An 18,823-nucleotide genomic window follows, 5' to 3' on the forward strand; every position below is an offset into this window, starting at 1 on the left:
AGAAAAAAGCATTATATAACTTACTGTAAGTTTCCAACTGTTTAAAGAATTAATAAAATACTAGTATCAAAAAAATATATAAAAATAATAAAAAATATTATACTTTAGACATATAATTTGTCATTATATGTAAGGCAGTGCAAGTGGTGCTGTGGCTTAGTTGGTTAAAGTGCCTGTCTAGTAAACAGGAGATCCTGAGTTCATATCTCAGCAGTACCTTTGCTTGATACCTTTTTATCACACCAGTATGTAGTTTTTTGTTCATGCATAACAAAATAAGATGTGTAAAACCTTTATCTGCTTTCACTTTGGCACATTTGGTCACCAATGTAAAAAAGTTTAAAGATGCCATCCATGTCAGAAGACGACAAACAACAAAACTTCACCCTATTTCAACATAAGTTAATTTGTAGAAATATGCCTATGTTAAGGTAAATAGATGAATTTTTACAAAATAGCCTTCATCATATTGGGTAAACTGCAAAATTAATTTAGAGTACATTAAAAAGAGAATAACACAGAAAGTGTTAAAATGTCTGTAAAAAAGTAAGTTTCCCAAGGTACAGTAATTTGAGAGTCAGTTTAGTCATCATAGCTAGAGAATCATTGACATTTAACCCATATTTAATTCCATAACATCCTTAAAATTGTGTTAGGAAAATACTTCTTGATGAAAAGCTAAACTTCTCTTGAAAAAGCATCAATAAAGAATGCTAACCATAATTCTGACTTTTTAAAACAGAGTTCTTAATTTTACTACATGTTTTTGTTTTCTGAATATCAAAAATTAATTGACATTTATTCCCATGTAGCATTACTTACAGAGAAATCAATAAAAGTGCTAAAAAAAATTAGAAAATTACTTTGACAAGATATTTTAAGAATGAAGGTGCTGTAAATCATGAATGAAAAGAGAGAACACAACTTTCTATTTATACTCTAAATTTCCACCGGTTTGAAAAATTGATAAAGCAATAGTTATAAGAATATCAAAAATTGTTACCAAATAGCATATCTTAGATATATCATTTTTCTTTGTGAAGCTCCAGGGAATCATATGGTGCTGTGGTTTAGTTGGTTAAAGCGCCTGTTTAGTAAACAGGAGATCCTGAGTTCAAATCTCAGCAGCGCTTTTCATTTATTTTCATCAACTCAGAACATAGTTTGTTGATAATTCATCACAAAAAGACATGTGAATGCTTCAGCAGCCTTTACCCTTTCTCACATGTTCAATAATATGTACCATATTTCTAGATACAGTCCAAATCAGAAAACACAAAAAAATGCAATATTCCCCCTTTTTAATATCAGTTATTTTGTAGAAGTAAATTGATGCCAAGGTAACTAGAAAAGAATTCCAGAAATTGCCAATCATCATGTCTGAGCAATCTCCAGGAACAATATGGTGTCCAGTCAGAGGAAATGTTTAAACAAAAGTCAGTAACAATGTGAGTTTCTCAAGATAAATTGATAGACAATTTAGTCATCAGAGTTTAGGGAGCAATAGAAAATAATGGATTATTTGTTACTTAACATAAACAATATTGTGTTAGGAAAGCAATTCCAGAAATAAATCTTTCCATTTATCGAGCAAGCTTCCAGATAAAATGTTAACAATAATTCTATCATTGAGATCTCATGTTTTCATTTCACGATTACTTTTTAACTGTATGAGTACCAACAATAGACTGACTTTAATTTCCCAGGGATGACTACATTAATAAGAACGCCATAATATCTATTACAATAAAGCATATTAACAAGTGACTTGAACAAACATTGTAAGAATGTAGGGCCTGTATATACAAAATAAAGGAGAAAAAAGCATTATATAACTTACTGTAAGTTTCCAACTGTTTAAAGAATTAATAAAATACTAGTTTCAAAAAAATATATAAAAATAATAAAAAATATTATACTTTAGACATATAATTTGTCATTATATGTAAGGCAGTGCAAGTGGTGCTGTGGCTTAGTTGGTTAAAGTGCCTGTCTAGTAAACAGGAGATCCTGAGTTCATATCTCAGCAGTACCTTTGCTTGATACCTTTTTATCACACCAGTATGTAGTTTTTTGTTGATGCATAACAAAATAAGATGTGTAAAACCTTTATCTGCTTTCACTTTGGCACATTTGGTCACCAATGTAAAAAAGTTTAAAGATGCCATCCATGTCAGAAGACGACAAACAACAAAACTTCACCCTATTTCAACATAAGTTAATTTGTAGAAATATGCCTATGTTAAGGTAAATAGATGAATTTTTACAAAATAGCCTTCATCATATTGGGTAAACTGCAAAATTAATTTAGAGTACATTAAAAAGAGAATAACACAGAAAGTGTTAAAATGTCTGTAAAAAAGTAAGTTTCCCAAGGTACAGTAATTTGAGAGTCAGTTTAGTCATCATAGCTAGAGAATCATTGACATTTAACCCATATTTAATTCCATAACATCCTTAAAATTGTGTTAGGAAAATACTTCTTGATGAAAAGCTAAACTTCTCTTGAAAAAGCATCAATAAAGAATGCTAACCATAATTCTGACTTTTTAAAACAGAGTTCTTAATTTTACTACATGTTTTTGTTTTCTGAATATCAAAAATTAATTGACATTTATTCCCATGTAGCATTACTTACAGAGAAATCAATAAAAGTGCTAAAAAAAATTAGAAAATTACTTTGACAAGATATTTTAAGAATGAAGGTGCTGTAAATCATGAATGAAAAGAGAGAACACAACTTTCTATTTATACTCTAAATTTCCACCGGTTTGAAAAATTGATAAAGCAATAGTTATAAGAATATCAAAAATTGTTACCAAATAGCATATCTTAGATATATCATTTTTCTTTGTGAAGCTCCAGGGCATTATGTGGTGCTGTGGCTTAGTTGGTTAAAGCGCCTGTCTAGTAAACAGGAGATCCTGAGTTCAAATCTCAGCAGCGCTTTTCATTTATTTTCATCAACTCAGAACATAGTTTGTTGATAATTCATCACAAAAAGACATGTGAATGCTTCAGCAGCCTTTACCCTTTCTCACATGTTCAATAATATGTACCACATTTCTAGATACAGTCCAAATCAGAAAACACAAAAAAATGCAATATTCCCCCTTTTTAATATCAGTTATTTTGTAGAAGTAAATTGATGCCAAGGTAACTAGAAAAGAATTCCAGAAATTGCAAATCATCATGTCTGAGCAATCTCCAGGAACAATATGGTGTCCAGTCAGAGGAAATGTTTAAACAAAAGTCAGTAACAATGTGAGTTTCTCAAGATAAATTGATAGACAATTTAGTCATCAGAGTTTAGGGAGCAATAGAAAATAATGGATTATTTGTTACTTAACATAAACAATATTGTGTTAGGAAAGCAATTCCAGAAATAAATCTTTCCATTTATTGAGCAAGCTTGCAGATAAAATGTTAACAATAATTCTATCATTGAGATCTCATGTTTTCATTTCACGATTACTTTTTAACTGTATGAGTACCAACAATAGACTGACTTTAATTTCCCAGGGATGACTACATTAATAAGAACGCCATAATATCTATTACAATAAAGCATATTATCAAGTGACTTGAACAAGATATTGTAAGAATGTAGGGCCTGTATATACAAAATAAAGGAGAAAAAAGCATTATATAACTTACTGTAAGTTTCCAACTGTTTAAAGAATTAATAAAATACTAGTATCAAAAAAATATATAAAAATAATAAAAAATATTATACTTTAGACATATAATTTGTCATTATATGTAAGGCAGTGCAAGTGGTGCTGTGGCTTAGTTGGTTAAAGTGCCTGTCTAGTAAACAGGAGATCCTGAGTTCATATCTCAGCAGTACCTTTGCTTGATACCTTTTTATCACACCAGTATGTAGTTTTTTGTTCATGCATAACAAAATAAGATGTGTAAAACCTTTATCTGCTTTCACTTTGGCACATTTGGTCACCAATGTAAAAAAGTTTAAAGATGCCATCCATGTCAGAAGACGACAAACAACAAAACTTCACCCTATTTCAACATAAGTTAATTTGTAGAAATATGCCTATGTTAAGGTAAATAGATGAATTTTTACAAAATAGCCTTCATCATATTGGGTAAACTGCAAAATTAATTTAGAGTACATTAAAAAGAGAATAACACAGAAAGTGTTAAAATGTCTGTAAAAAAGTAAGTTTCCCAAGGTACAGTAATTTGAGAGTCAGTTTAGTCATCATAGCTAGAGAATCATTGACATTTAACCCATATTTATTTCCATAACATCCTTAAAATTGTGTTAGGAAAATACTTCTTGATGAAAAGCTAAACTTCTCTTGAAAAAGCATCAATAAAGAATGCTAACCATAATTCTGACTTTTTAAAACAGAGTTCTTAATTTTACTACATGTTTTTGTTTTCTGAATATCAAAAATGAATTGACATTTATTCCCATGTAGCATTACTTACAGAGAAATCAATAAAAGTGCTAAAAAAAATTAGAAAATTACTTTGACAAGATATTTTAAGAATGAAGGTGCTGTAAATCATGAATGAAAAGAGAGAACACAACTTTCTATTTATACTCTAAATTTCCACCGGTTTGAAAAATTGATAATGCAATAGTTATAAGAATATCAAAAATTGTTACCAAATAGCATATCTTAGATATATCATTTTTCTTTGTGAAGCTCCAGGGAATCATATGGTGCTGTGGTTTAGTTGGTTAAAGCGCCTGTCTAGTAAACAGGAGATCCTGAGTTCAAATCTCAGCAGCGCTTTTCATTTATTTTCATCAACTCAGAACATAGTTTGTTGATAATTCATCACAAAAAGACATGTGAATGCTTCAGCAGCCTTTACCCTTTCTCACATGTTCAATAATATGTACCACATTTCTAGATACAGTCCAAATCAGAAAACACAAAAAAATGCAATATTCCCCCTTTTTAATATCAGTTATTTTGTAGAAGTAAATTGATGCCAAGGTAACTAGAAAAGAATTCCAGAAATTGCCAATCATCATGTCTGAGCAATCTCCAGGAACAATATGGTGTCCAGTCAGAGGAAATGTTTAAACAAAAGTCAGTAACAATGTGAGTTTCTCAAGATAAATTGATAGACAATTTAGTCATCAGAGTTTAGGGAGCAATAGAAAATAATGGATTATTTGTTACTTAACATAAACAATATTGTGTTAGGAAAGCAATTCCAGAAATAAATCTTTCCATTTATTGAGCAAGCTTCCAGATAAAATGTTAACAATAATTCTATCATTGAGATCTCATGTTTTCATTTCACGATTACTTTTTAACTGTATGAGTACCAACAATAGACTGACTTTAATTTCCCAGGGATGACTACATTAATAAGAACGCCATAATATCTATTACAATAAAGCATATTAACAAGTGACTTGAACAAACATTGTAAGAATGTAGGGCCTGTATATACAAAATAAAGGAGAAAAAAGCATTATATAACTTACTGTAAGTTTCCAACTGTTTAAAGAATTAATAAAATACTAGTTTCAAAAAAATATATAAAAATAATAAAAAATATTATACTTTAGACATATAATTTGTCATTATATGTAAGGCAGTGCAAGTGGTGCTGTGGCTTAGTTGGTTAAAGTGCCTGTCTAGTAAACAGGAGATCCTGAGTTTATATCTCAGCAGTACCTTTGCTTGATACCTTTTTATCACACCAGTATGTAGTTTTTTGTTGATGCATAACAAAATAAGATGTGTAAAACCTTTATCTGCTTTCACTTTGGCACATTTGGTCACCAATGTAAAAAAGTTTAAAGATGCCATCCATGTCAGAAGACGACAAACAACAAAACTTCACCCTATTTCAACATAAGTTAATTTGTAGAAATATGCCTATGTTAAGGTAAATAGATGAATTTTTACAAAATAGCCTTCATCATATTGGGTAAACTGCAAAATTAATTTAGAGTACATTAAAAAGAGAATAACACAGAAAGTGTTAAAATGTCTGTAAAAAAGTAAGTTTCCCAAGGTACAGTAATTTGAGAGTCAGTTTAGTCATCATAGCTAGAGAATCATTGACATTTAACCCATATTTAATTCCATAACATCCTTAAAATTGTGTTAGGAAAATACTTCTTGATGAAAAGCTAAACTTCTCTTGAAAAAGCATCAATAAAGAATGCTAACCATAATTCTGACTTTTTAAAACAGAGTTCTTAATTTTACTACATGTTTTTGTTTTCTGAATATCAAAAATTAATTGACATTTATTCCCATGTAGCATTACTTACAGAGAAATCAATAAAAGTGCTAATAAAAATTAGAAAATTACTTTGACAAGATATTTTAAGAATGAAGGTGCTGTAAATCATGAATGAAAAGAGAGAACACAACTTTCTATTTATACTCTAAATTTCCACCGGTTTGAAAAATTGATAAAGCAATAGTTATAAGAATATCAAAAATTGTTACCAAATAGCATATCTTAGATATATCATTTTTCTTTGTGAAGCTCCAAGTCATCATGTGGTGCTGTGGCTTAGTTGGTTAAAGCGCCTGTCTAGTAAACAGGAGATCCTAAGTTCAAATCTCAGCAGCGCCTTTCATTTATTTTCATCAACTCAGAACATAGTTTGTTGATAATTCATCACAAAAAGACATGTGAATGCTTCAGCAGCCTTTACCCTTTCTCACATGTTCAGTAATATGTACCACATTTCTAGATACAGTCCAAATCAGAAAACACAAAAAAATGCAATATTCCCCTTTTTTAATATCAGTTATTTTGTAGAAGTAAATTGATGCCAAGGTAACTAGAAAAGAATTCCAGAAATTGCCAATCATCATGTCTGAGCAATCTCCAGGAACAATATGGTGTCCAGTCAGAGGAAATGTTTAAACAAAAGTCAGTAACAATGTGAGTTTCTCAAGATAAATTGATAGACAATTTAGTCATCAGAGTTTAGGGAGCAATAGAAAATAATGGATTATTTGTTACTTAACATAAACAATATTGTGTTAGGAAAGCAATTCCAGAAATAAATCTTTCCATTTATCGAGCAAGCTTCCAGATAAAATGTTAACAATAATTCTATCATTGAGATCTCATGTTTTCATTTCACGATTACTTTTTAACTGTATGAGTACCAACAATAGACTGACTTTAATTTCCCAGGGATGACTACATTAATAAGAACGCCATAATATCTATTACAATAAAGCATATTAACAAGTGACTTGAACAAACATTGTAAGAATGTAGGGCCTGTATATACAAAATAAAGGAGAAAAAAGCATTATATAACTTACTGTAAGTTTCCAACTGTTTAAAGAATTAATAAAATACTAGTTTCAAAAAAATATATAAAAATAATAAAAAATATTATACTTTAGACATATAATTTGTCATTATATGTAAGGCAGTGCAAGTGGTGCTGTGGCTTAGTTGGTTAAAGTGCCTGTCTAGTAAACAGGAGATCCTGAGTTCATATCTCAGCAGTACCTTTGCTTGATACCTTTTTATCACACCAGTATGTAGTTTTTTGTTGATGCATAACAAAATAAGATGTGTAAAACCTTTATCTGCTTTCACTTTGGCACATTTGGTCACCAATGTAAAAAAGTTTAAAGATGCCATCCATGTCAGAAGACGACAAACAACAAAACTTCACCCTATTTCAACATAAGTTAATTTGTAGAAATATGCCTATGTTAAGGTAAATAGATGAATTTTTACAAAATAGCCTTCATCATATTGGGTAAACTGCAAAATTAATTTAGAGTACATTAAAAAGAGAATAACACAGAAAGTGTTAAAATGTCTGTAAAAAGTAAGTTTCCCAAGGTACAGTAATTTGAGAGTCAGTTTAGTCATCATAGCTAGAGAATCATTGACATTTAACCCATATTTAATTCCATAACATCCTTAAAATTGTGTTAGGAAAATACTTCTTGATGAAAAGCTAAACTTCTCTTGAAAAAGCATCAATAAAGAATGCTAACCATAATTCTGACTTTTTAAAACAGAGTTCTTAATTTTACTACATGTTTTTGTTTTCTGAATATCAAAAATTAATTGACATTTATTCCCATGTAGCATTACTTACAGAGAAATCAATAAAAGTGCTAAAAAAAATTAGAAAATTACTTTGACAAGATATTTTAAGAATGAAGGTGCTGTAAATCATGAATGAAAAGAGAGAACACAACTTTCTATTTATACTCTAAATTTCCACCGGTTTGAAAAATTGATAAAGCAATAGTTATAAGAATATCAAAAATTGTTACCAAATAGCATATCTTAGATATATCATTTTTCTTTGTGAAGCTCCAGGTCATCATGTGGTGCTGTGGCTTAGTTGGTTAAAGCACCTGTCTAGTAAACAGGAGATCCTGAGTTCAAATCTCAGCAGCGCCTTTCATTTATTTTCATCAACTCAGAACATAGTTTGTTGATAATTCATCACAAAAAGACATGTGAATGCTTCAGCAGCCTTTACCCTTTCTCACATGTTCAGTAATATGTACCACATTTCTAGATACAGTCCAAATCAGAAAACACAAAAAAATGCAATATTCCCCTTTTTTAATATCAGTTATTTTGTAGAAGTAAATTGATGCCAAGGTAACTAGAAAAGAATTCCAGAAATTGCCAATCATCATGTCTGAGCAATCTCCAGGAACAATATGGTGTCCAGTCAGAGGAAATGTTTAAACAAAAGTCAGTAACAATGTGAGTTTCTCAAGATAAATTGATAGACAATTTAGTCATCAGAGTTTAGGGAGCAATAGAAAATAATGGATTATTTGTTACTTAACATAAACAATATTGTGTTAGGAAAGCAATTCCAGAAATAAATCTTTCCATTTATCGAGCAAGCTTCCAGATAAAATGTTAACAATAATTCTATCATTGAGATCTCATGTTTTCATTTCACGATTACTTTTTAACTGTATGAGTACCAACAATAGACTGACTTTAATTTCCCAGGGATGACTACATTAATAAGAACGCCATAATATCTATTACAATAAAGCATATTAACAAGTGACTTGAACAAACATTGTAAGAATGTAGGGCCTGTATATACAAAATAAAGGAGAAAAAAGCATTATATAACTTACTGTAAGTTTCCAACTGTTTAAAGAATTAATAAAATACTAGTTTCAAAAAAATATATAAAAATAATAAAAAATATTATACTTTAGACATATAATTTGTCATTATATGTAAGACAGTGCAAGTGGTGCTGTGGCTTAGTTGGTTAAAGTGCCTGTCTAGTAAACAGGAGATCCTGAGTTCATATCTCAGCAGTACCTTTGCTTGATACCTTTTTATCACACCAGTATGTAGTTTTTTGTTGATGCATAACAAAATAAGATGTGTAAAACCTTTATCTGCTTTCACTTTGGCACATTTGGTCACCAATGTAAAAAAGTTTAAAGATGCCATCCATGTCAGAAGACGACAAACAACAAAACTTCACCCTATTTCAACATAAGTTAATTTGTAGAAATATGCCTATGTTAAGGTAAATAGATGAATTTTTACAAAATAGCCTTCATCATATTGGGTAAACTGCAAAATTAATTTAGAGTACATTAAAAAGAGAATAACACAGAAAGTGTTAAAATGTCTGTAAAAAAGTTAGTTTCCCAAGGTACAGTAATTTGAGAGTCAGTTTAGTCATCATAGCTAGAGAATCATTGACATTTAACCCATATTTAATTCCATAACATCCTTAAAATTGTGTTAGGAAAATACTTCTTGATGAAAAGCTAAACTTCTCTTGAAAAAGCATCAATAAAGAATGCTAACTATAATTCTGACTTTTTAAAACAGAGTTCTTAATTTTACTACATGTTTTTGTTTTCTGAATATCAAAAATTAATTGACATTTATTCCCATGTAGCATTACTTACAGAGAAATCAATAAAAGTGCTACAAAAATTAGAAAATTACTTTGACAAGATATTTTAAGAATGAAGGTGCTGTAAATCATGAATGAAAAGAGAGAACACAACTTTCTATTTATACTCTAAATTTCCACCGGTTTGAAAAATTGATGAAACAATAGTTATAAGAATATCAAAAATTGTTACCAAATAGCATATCTTAGATATATCATTTTTCTTTGTGAAGCTCCAGGTCATCATGTGGTGCTGTGGCTTAGTTGGTTAAAGCGCCTGTCTAGTAAACAGGAGATCCTGAGTTCAAATCTCAGCAGCGCCTTTCATTTATTTTCATCAACTCAGAACATAGTTTGTTGATAATTCATCACAAAAAGACATGTGAATGCTTCAGCAGCCTTTACCCTTTCTCACATGTTCAGTAATATGTACCACATTTCTAGATACAGTCCAAATCAGAAAACACAAAAAAATGCAATATTCCCCTTTTTTAATATCAGTTATTTTGTAGAAGTAAATTGATGCCAAGGTAACTAGAAAAGAATTCCAGAAATTGCCAATCATCATGTCTGAGCAATCTCCAGGAACAATATGGTGTCCAGTCAGAGGAAATGTTTAAACAAAAGTCAGTAACAATGTGAGTTTCTCAAGATAAATTGATAGACAATTTAGTCATCAGAGTTTAGGGAGCAATAGAAAATAATGGATTATTTGTTACTTAACATAAACAATATTGTGTTAGGAAAGCAATTCCAGAAATAAATCTTTCCATTTATCGAGCAAGCTTCCAGATAAAATGTTAACAATAATTCTATCATTGAGATCTCATGTTTTCATTTCACGATTACTTTTTAACTGTATGAGTACCAACAATAGACTGACTTTAATTTCCCAGGGATGACTACATTAATAAGAACGCCATAATATCTATTACAATAAAGCATATTAACAAGTGACTTGAACAAACATTGTAAGAATGTAGGGCCTGTATATACAAAATAAAGGAGAAAAAAGCATTATATAACTTACTGTAAGTTTCCAACTGTTTAAAGAATTAATAAAATACTAGTTTCAAAAAAATATATAAAAATAATAAAAAATATTATACTTTAGACATATAATTTGTCATTATATGTAAGACAGTGCAAGTGGTGCTGTGGCTTAGTTGGTTAAAGTGCCTGTCTAGTAAACAGGAGATCCTGAGTTCATATCTCAGCAGTACCTTTGCTTGATACCTTTTTATCACACCAGTATGTAGTTTTTTGTTGTTGCATAACAAAATAAGATGTGTAAAACCTTTATCTGCTTTCACTTTGGCACATTTGGTCACCAATGTAAAAAAGTTTAAAGATGCCATCCATGTCAGAAGACGACAAACAACAAAACTTCACCCTATTTCAACATAAGTTAATTTGTAGAAATATGCCTATGTTAAGGTAAATAGATGAATTTTTACAAAATAGCCTTCATCATATTGGGTAAACTGCAAAATGAATTTAGAGTACATTAAAAAGAGAATAACACAGAAAGTGTTAAAATGTCTGTAAAAAAGTTAGTTTCCCAAGGTACAGTAATTTGAGAGTCAGTTTAGTCATCATAGCTAGAGAATCATTGACATTTAACCCATATTTAATTCCATAACATCCTTAAAATTGTGTTAGGAAAATACTTCTTGATGAAAAGCTAAACTTCTCTTGAAAAAGCATCAATAAAGAATGCTAACCATAATTCTGACTTTTTAAAACAGAGTTCTTAATTTTACTACATGTTTTTGTTTTCTGAATATCAAAAATTAATTGACATTTATTCCCATGTAGCATTACTTACAGAGAAATCAATAAAAGTGCTAAAAAAAATTAGAAAATTACTTTGACAAGATATTTTAAGAATGAAGGTGCTGTAAATCATGAATGAAAAGAGAGAACACAACTTTCTATTTATACTCTAAATTTCCACCGGTTTGAAAAATTGATAAAGCAATAGTTATAAGAATATCAAAAATTGTTACCAAATAGCATATCTTAGATATATCATTTTTCTTTGTGAAGCTCCAGGGCATCATGTGGTGCTGTGGCTTAGTTGGTTAAAGCGCCCTGTCTAGTAAACAGGAGATCCTGAGTTCAAATCTCAGCAGCGCCTTTCATTTATTTTCATCAACGCAGAACATAGTTTGTTGATAATTCATCACAAAAAGACATGTGAATGCTTCAGCAGCCTTTACCCTTTCTCACATGTTCAGTAATATGTACCACATTTCTAGATACAGTCCAAATCAGAAAACACAAAAAAATGCAATATTCCCCTTTTTTAATATCAGTTATTTTGTAGAAGTAAATTGATGCCAAGGTAACTAGAAAAGAATTCCAGAAATTGCCAATCATCATGTCTGAGCAATCTCCAGGAACAATATGGTGTCCAGTCAGAGGAAATGTTTAAACAAAAGTCAGTAACAATGTGAGTTTCTCAAGATAAATTGATAGACAATTTAGTCATCAGAGTTTAGGGAGCAATAGAAAATAATGGATTATTTGCTTACTTAACATAAACAATATTGTGTTAGGAAAGCAATTCCAGAAATAAATCTTTCCATTTATCGAGCAAGCTTCCAGATAAAATGTTAACAATAATTCTATCATTGAGATCTCATGTTTTCATTTCACGATTACTTTTTAACTGTATGAGTACCAACAATAGACTGACTTTAATTTCCCAGGGATGACTACGTTAATAAGAACGCCATAATATCTATTACAATAAAGCATATTAACAAGTGACTTGAACAAACATTGTAAGAATGTAGGGCCCTGTATATACAAAATAAAGGAGAAAAAAGCATTATATAACTTACTGTAAGTTTCCAACTGTTTAAAGAATTAATAAAATACTAGTTTCAAAAAAAATATATAAAAATAATAAAAAATATTATACTTTAGACATATAATTTGTCATTATATGTAAGGGCAGTGCAAGTGGTGCTGTGGCTTAGTTGGTTAAAGTGCCTGTCTAGTAAACAGGAGATCCTGAGTTCATATACTCAGCAGTACCTTTGCTTGATACCTTTTTATCACACCAGTATGGTAGTTTTTTGTTGATGCATAACAAAATAAGATGTGTAAAACCTTTATCTGCTTTCACTTTGGCACATTTGGTCACCAATGTAAAAAAGTTTAAAGATGCCATCCATGTCAGAAGACGACAAACAACAAAACTTCACCCTATTTCAACATAAGTTAATTTGTAGAAATATGCCTATGTTAAGGTAAATAGATGAATTTTTACAAAATAGCCTTCATCATATTGGGTAAACTGCAAAATGAATTTAGAGTACATTAAAAAGAGAATAACACAGAAAGTGTTAAAATGTCTGTAAAAAAGTAAGTTTCCCAAGGTACAGTAATTTGAGAGTCAGTTTAGTCATCATAGCTAGAGAATCATTGACATTTAACCCATATTTAATTCCATAAACATCCTTAAAATTGTGTTAGGAAAATACTTCTTGATGAAAAGCTAAACTTCTCTTGAAAAAGCATCAATAAAGAATGCTAACCATAATTCTGACTTTTTAAAACAGAGTTCTTAATTTTACTACATGTTTTTGTTTTCTGAATATCAAAAATTAATTGACATTTATTCCCATGTAGCATTACTTACAGAGAAATCAATAAAAGTGCTAAAAAAAATTAGAAAATTACTTTGACAAGATATCTTTAAGAATGAAGGTGCTGTAAATCATGAATGAAAAGAGAGAACACAACTTTCTATTTATACTCTAAATTTCCACCGGTTTGAAAAATTGATAAAGCAATAGTTATAAGAATATCAAAAATTGTTACCAAATAGCATATCTTAGATATATCATTTTTCTTTGTGAAGCTCCAGGGCATCATGTGGTGCTGTGGCTTAGTTGGTTTAACGCGCCTGTCTAGTAAACAGGAGATCCTGAGTTCAAATCTCAGCAGCGCCTTTCATTTATTTTCATCAACGCAGAACATAGTTTGTTGATAATTCATCACAAAAAGACATGTGAATGCTTCAGCAGCCTTTACCCTTTCTCACATGTTCAGTAATATGTACCACATTTCTAGATACAGTCCAAATCAGAAAACACAAAAAAAATGCAATATTCCCCTTTTTTAATATCAGTTATTTTGTAGAAGTAACATTGATGCCAAGGTAACTAGAAAAGAATTCCAGAAATTGCCAATCATCATGTCTGAGCAATCTCCAGGAACAATATGGTGTCCAGTCAGAGGAAATGTTTAAACAAAAGTCAGTAACAATGTGAGTTTCTCAAGATAAATTGATAGACAATTTAGTCATCAGAGTTTAGGGAGCAATAGAAAATAATGGATTATTTGTTACTTAACATAAACAATATTGTGTTAGGAAAGCAATTTCCAGAAATAAATCTTTCCATTTATCGAGCAAGCTTCCAGATAAAATGTTAACAATAATTCTATCATTGAGATCTCATGTTTTCATTTCACGATTACTTTTTAACTGTATGAGTACCAACAATAGACTGACTTTAATTTCCCAGGGATGACTACATTAATAAGAACGCCATAATATCTATTACAATAAAGCATATTAACAAGTGACTTGAACAAACATTGTAAGAATGTAGGGCCCTGTATATACAAAATAAAGGAGAAAAAAGCATTATATAACTTACTGTAAGTTTCCAACTGTTTAAAGAATTAATAAAATACTAGTTTCAAAAAAATATATAAAAAATAATAAAAAATATTATACTTTAGACATATAATTTGTCATTATATGTAAGGCAGTGCAAGTGGTGCTGTGGCTTAGTTGGTTAAAGTGCCTGTCTAGTAAACAGGAGATCCTGAGTTCATATCTCAGCAGTACCTTTGCTTGATACCTTTTTATCACACACCAGTATGTAGTTTTTTGTTGATGCATAACAAAATAAGATGTGTAAAACCTTTATCTGCTTTCACTTTGGCACATTTGGTCACCAATGTAAAAAAGTTTAAAGATGCCATCCATGTCAGAAGACGACAAACAACAAAACTTCACCCTATTTCAACATAAGTTAATTTGTAGAAATATGCCTATGTTAAGGTAAATAGATGAATTTTTACAAAATAGCCTTCATCATATTGGGTAAACTGCAAAATTAATTTAGAGTACATTAAAAAGAGAATAACACAGAAAGTGTTAAAATGTCTGTAAAAAGTAAGTTTCCCAAGGTACAGTAATTTGAGAGTCAGTTTAGTCATCATAGCTAGAGAATCATTGACATTTAACCCATATTTATTTCCATAACATCCTTAAAATTGTGTTAGGAAAATACTTCTTGATGAAAAGCTAAACTTCTCTTGAAAAAGCATCAATAAAGAATGCTAACCATAATTCTGACTTTTTAAAACAGAGTTCTTAATTTTACTACATGTTTTTGTTTTCTGAATATCAAAAATTAATTGACATTTATTCCCATGTAGCATTACTTACAGAGAAATCAATAAAAGTGCTAAAAAAAATTAGAAAATTACTTTGACAAGATATTTTAAGAATGAAGGTGCTGTAAATCATGAATGAAAAGAGAGAACACAACTTTCTATTAATACTCTAAATTTCCACCGGTTTGAAAAATTGATAAAGCAATAGTTATAAGAATATCAAAAATTGTTACCAAATAGCATATCTTAGATATATCATTTTTCTTTGTGAAGCTCCAGGTCATCATGTGGTGCTGTGGCTTAGTTGGTTAAAGCGCCTGTCTAGTAAACAGGAGATCCTGAGTTCAAATCTCAGCAGCGCCTTTCATTTATTTTCATCAACTCAGAACATAGTTTGTTGATAATTCATCACAAAAAGACATGTAAATGCTTCAGCAGCCTTTACCCTTTCTCACATGTTCAGTAATATGTACCACATTTCTAGATACAGTCCAAATCAGAAAACACAAAAAAATGCAATATTCCCCTTTTTTAATATCAGTTATTTTGTAGAAGTAAATTGATGCCAAGGTAACTAGAAAAGAATTCCAGAAATTGCCAATCATCATGTCTGAGCAATCTCCAGGAACAATATGGTGTCCAGTCAGAGGAAATGTTTAAACAAAAGTCAGTAACAATGTGAGTTTCTCAAGATAAATTGATAGACAATTTAGTCATCAGAGTTTAGGGAGCAATAGAAAATAATGGATTATTTGTTACTTAACATAAACAATATTGTGTTAGGAAAGCAATTCCAGAAATAAATCTTTCCATTTATCGAGCAAGCTTCCAGATAAAATGTTAACAATAATTCTATCATTGAGATCTCATGTTTTCATTTCACGATTACTTTTTAACTGTATGAGTACCAACAATAGACTGACTTTAATTTCCCAGGGATGACTACATTAATAAGAACGCCATAATATCTATTACAATAAAGCATATTAACAAGTGACTTGAACAAACATTGTAAGAATGTAGGGCCTGTATATACAAAATAAAGGAGAAAAAAGCATTATATAACTTACTGTAAGTTTCCAACTGTTTAAAGAATTAATAAAATACTAGTTTCAAAAAAATATATAAAAATAATAAAAAATATTATACTTTAGACATATAATTTGTCATTATATGTAAGGCAGTGCAAGTGGTGCTGTGGCTTAGTTGGTTAAAGTGCCTGTCTAGTAAACAGGAGATCCTGAGTTCATATCTCAGCAGTACCTTTGCTTGATACCTTTTTATCACACCAGTATGTAGTTTTTTGTTGATGCATAACAAAATAAGATGTGTAAAACCTTTATCTGCTTTCACTTTGGCACATTTGGTCACCAATGTAAAAAAGTTTAAAGATGCCATCCATGTCAGAAGACGACAAACAAGAAAACTTCACCCTATTTCAACATAAGTTAATTTGTAGAAATATGCCTATGTTAAGGTAAATAGATGAATTTTTACAAAATAGCCTTCATCATATTGGGTAAACTGCAAAATTAATTTAGAGTACATTAAAAAGAGAATAACACAGAAAGTGTTAAAATGTCTGTAAAAAAGTAAGTTTCCCAAGGTACAGTAATTTGAGAGTCAGTTTAGTCATCATAGCTAGAGAATCATTGACATTTAACCCATATTTAATTCCATAACATCCTTAAAATTGTGTTAGGAAAATACTTCTTGATGAAAAGCTAAACTTCTCTTGAAAAAGCATCAATAAAGAATGCTAACCATAATTCTGACTTTTTAAAACAGAGTTCTTAATTTTACTACATGTTTTTGTTTTTTGAATATCAAAAATTAATTGACATTTATTCCCATGTAGCATTACTTACAGAGAAATCAATAAAAGTGCTAATAAAAATTAGAAAATTACTTTGACAAGATATTTTAAGAATGAAGGTGCTGTAAATCATGAATGAAAAGAGAGAACACAACTTTCTATTTATACTCTAAATTTCCACCGGTTTGAAAAATTGATAAAGCAATAGTTATAAGAATATCAAAAATTGTTACCAAATAGCATATCTTAGATATATCATTTTTCTTTGTGAAGCTCCAGGTCATCATGTGGTGCTGTGGCTTAGTTGGTTAAAGCGCCTGTCTAGTAAACAGGAGATCCTGAGTTCAAATCTCAGCAGCGCCTTTCATTTATTTTCATCAACTCAGAACATAGTTTGTTGATAATTCATCACAAAAAGACATGTGAATGCTTCAGCAGCCTTTACCCTTTCTCACATGTTCAGTAATATGTACCACATTTCTAGATACAGTCCAAATCAGAAAACACAAAAAAATGCAATATTCCCCTTTTTTAATATCAGTTATTTTGTAGAAGTAAATTGATGCCAAGGTAACTAGAAAAGAATTCCAGAAATTGCCAATCATCATGTCTGAGCAATCTCCAGGAACAATATGGTGTCCAGTCAGAGGAAATGTTTAAACAAAAGTCAGTAACAATGTGAGTTTCTCAAGATAAATTGATAGACAATTTAGTCATCAGAGTTTAGGGAGCAATAGAAAATAATGGATTATTTGTTACTTAACATAAACAATATTGTGTTAGGAAAGCAATTCCAGAAATAAATCTTTCCATTTATCGAGCAAGCTTCCAGATAAAATGTTAACAATAATTCTATCATTGAGATCTCATGTTTTCATTTCACGATTACTTTTTAACTGTATGAGTACCAACAATAGACTGACTTTAATTTCCCAGGGATGACTACATTAATAAGAACGCCATAATATCTATTACAATAAAGCATATTAACAAGTGACTTGAACAAACATTGTAAGAATGTAGGGCCTGTATATACAAAATAAAGGAGAAAAAAGCATTATATAACTTACTGTAAGTTTCCAACTGTTTAAAGAATTAATAAAATACTAGTTTCAAAAAAATATATAAAAATAATAAAAAATATTATACTTTAGACATATAATTTGTCATTATATGTAAGGCAGTGCAAGTGGTGCTGTGGCTTAGTTGGTTAAAGTGCCTGTCTAGTAAACAGGAGATCCTGAGTTCATATCTCAGCAGTACCTTTGCTTGATACCTTTTTATCACACCAGTATGTAGTTTTTTGTTGATGCATAACAAAATAAGATGTGTAAAACCTTTATCTGCTTTCACTTTGGCACATTTGGTCACCAATGTAAAAAAGTTTAAAGATGCCATCCATGTCAGAAGACGACAAACAAGAAAACTTCACCCTATTTCAACATAAGTTAATTTGTAGAAATATGCCTATGTTAAGGTAAATAGATGAATTTTTACAAAATAGCCTTCATCATATTGGGTAAACTGCAAAATTAATTTAGAGTACATTAAAAAGAGAATAACACAGAAAGTGTTAAAATGTCTGTAAAAAAGTAAGTTTCCCAAGGTACAGTAATTTGAGAGTCAGTTTAGTCATCATAGCTAGAGAATCATTGACATTTAACCCATATTTAATTCCATAACATCCTTAAAAT

General features: G+C 30.1%; 21 non-coding genes across 21 annotated transcripts; all 21 read left to right on the top strand.

Annotated features, from left to right (window-relative positions):
* The first annotated feature begins 145 nt into the window (after nt 1–145).
* Nucleotides 146–219, top strand: TRNAT-AGU (transfer RNA threonine (anticodon AGU)). The gene has a single exon. It is a non-coding gene; the product is annotated as a tRNA-Thr (tRNA).
* Nucleotides 220–1,059: 840 nt separating this feature from the next.
* Nucleotides 1,060–1,133, top strand: TRNAT-AGU (transfer RNA threonine (anticodon AGU)). The gene has a single exon. It is a non-coding gene; the product is annotated as a tRNA-Thr (tRNA).
* An 828-nt stretch (nt 1,134–1,961) lies between these two features.
* Nucleotides 1,962–2,035, top strand: TRNAT-AGU (transfer RNA threonine (anticodon AGU)). The gene has a single exon. It is a non-coding gene; the product is annotated as a tRNA-Thr (tRNA).
* Nucleotides 2,036–2,875: 840 nt separating this feature from the next.
* TRNAT-AGU (transfer RNA threonine (anticodon AGU)) lies at nt 2,876–2,949 on the top strand. Its single transcript has one exon. It is a non-coding gene; the product is annotated as a tRNA-Thr (tRNA).
* Nucleotides 2,950–3,778: 829 nt separating this feature from the next.
* Nucleotides 3,779–3,852, top strand: TRNAT-AGU (transfer RNA threonine (anticodon AGU)). The gene has a single exon. It is a non-coding gene; the product is annotated as a tRNA-Thr (tRNA).
* Nucleotides 3,853–4,692: 840 nt separating this feature from the next.
* Nucleotides 4,693–4,766, top strand: TRNAT-AGU (transfer RNA threonine (anticodon AGU)). Its single transcript has one exon. It is a non-coding gene; the product is annotated as a tRNA-Thr (tRNA).
* Nucleotides 4,767–5,594: 828 nt separating this feature from the next.
* Nucleotides 5,595–5,668, top strand: TRNAT-AGU (transfer RNA threonine (anticodon AGU)). The gene has a single exon. It is a non-coding gene; the product is annotated as a tRNA-Thr (tRNA).
* An 840-nt stretch (nt 5,669–6,508) lies between these two features.
* TRNAT-AGU (transfer RNA threonine (anticodon AGU)) lies at nt 6,509–6,582 on the top strand. Its single transcript has one exon. It is a non-coding gene; the product is annotated as a tRNA-Thr (tRNA).
* Nucleotides 6,583–7,410: 828 nt separating this feature from the next.
* On the top strand, nt 7,411–7,484 carry TRNAT-AGU (transfer RNA threonine (anticodon AGU)). Its single transcript has one exon. It is a non-coding gene; the product is annotated as a tRNA-Thr (tRNA).
* Nucleotides 7,485–8,323: 839 nt separating this feature from the next.
* Nucleotides 8,324–8,397, top strand: TRNAT-AGU (transfer RNA threonine (anticodon AGU)). Its single transcript has one exon. It is a non-coding gene; the product is annotated as a tRNA-Thr (tRNA).
* Nucleotides 8,398–9,225: 828 nt separating this feature from the next.
* TRNAT-AGU (transfer RNA threonine (anticodon AGU)) lies at nt 9,226–9,299 on the top strand. Its single transcript has one exon. It is a non-coding gene; the product is annotated as a tRNA-Thr (tRNA).
* An 839-nt stretch (nt 9,300–10,138) lies between these two features.
* TRNAT-AGU (transfer RNA threonine (anticodon AGU)) lies at nt 10,139–10,212 on the top strand. The gene has a single exon. It is a non-coding gene; the product is annotated as a tRNA-Thr (tRNA).
* Nucleotides 10,213–11,040: 828 nt separating this feature from the next.
* TRNAT-AGU (transfer RNA threonine (anticodon AGU)) lies at nt 11,041–11,114 on the top strand. Its single transcript has one exon. It is a non-coding gene; the product is annotated as a tRNA-Thr (tRNA).
* An 840-nt stretch (nt 11,115–11,954) lies between these two features.
* Nucleotides 11,955–12,029, top strand: TRNAT-AGU (transfer RNA threonine (anticodon AGU)). Its single transcript has one exon. It is a non-coding gene; the product is annotated as a tRNA-Thr (tRNA).
* An 832-nt stretch (nt 12,030–12,861) lies between these two features.
* TRNAT-AGU (transfer RNA threonine (anticodon AGU)) lies at nt 12,862–12,936 on the top strand. Its single transcript has one exon. It is a non-coding gene; the product is annotated as a tRNA-Thr (tRNA).
* Nucleotides 12,937–13,779: 843 nt separating this feature from the next.
* On the top strand, nt 13,780–13,854 carry TRNAT-AGU (transfer RNA threonine (anticodon AGU)). The gene has a single exon. It is a non-coding gene; the product is annotated as a tRNA-Thr (tRNA).
* An 833-nt stretch (nt 13,855–14,687) lies between these two features.
* Nucleotides 14,688–14,761, top strand: TRNAT-AGU (transfer RNA threonine (anticodon AGU)). Its single transcript has one exon. It is a non-coding gene; the product is annotated as a tRNA-Thr (tRNA).
* Nucleotides 14,762–15,602: 841 nt separating this feature from the next.
* On the top strand, nt 15,603–15,676 carry TRNAT-AGU (transfer RNA threonine (anticodon AGU)). Its single transcript has one exon. It is a non-coding gene; the product is annotated as a tRNA-Thr (tRNA).
* Nucleotides 15,677–16,504: 828 nt separating this feature from the next.
* TRNAT-AGU (transfer RNA threonine (anticodon AGU)) lies at nt 16,505–16,578 on the top strand. Its single transcript has one exon. It is a non-coding gene; the product is annotated as a tRNA-Thr (tRNA).
* An 840-nt stretch (nt 16,579–17,418) lies between these two features.
* TRNAT-AGU (transfer RNA threonine (anticodon AGU)) lies at nt 17,419–17,492 on the top strand. The gene has a single exon. It is a non-coding gene; the product is annotated as a tRNA-Thr (tRNA).
* Nucleotides 17,493–18,320: 828 nt separating this feature from the next.
* TRNAT-AGU (transfer RNA threonine (anticodon AGU)) lies at nt 18,321–18,394 on the top strand. The gene has a single exon. It is a non-coding gene; the product is annotated as a tRNA-Thr (tRNA).
* Nucleotides 18,395–18,823: the final 429 nt, after the last annotated feature.

Source organism: Pseudophryne corroboree, chromosome 11 (genome assembly GCF_028390025.1).
Source record: "Pseudophryne corroboree isolate aPseCor3 chromosome 11, aPseCor3.hap2, whole genome shotgun sequence".
Lineage (NCBI taxonomy): Eukaryota > Metazoa > Chordata > Amphibia > Anura > Myobatrachidae > Pseudophryne > Pseudophryne corroboree.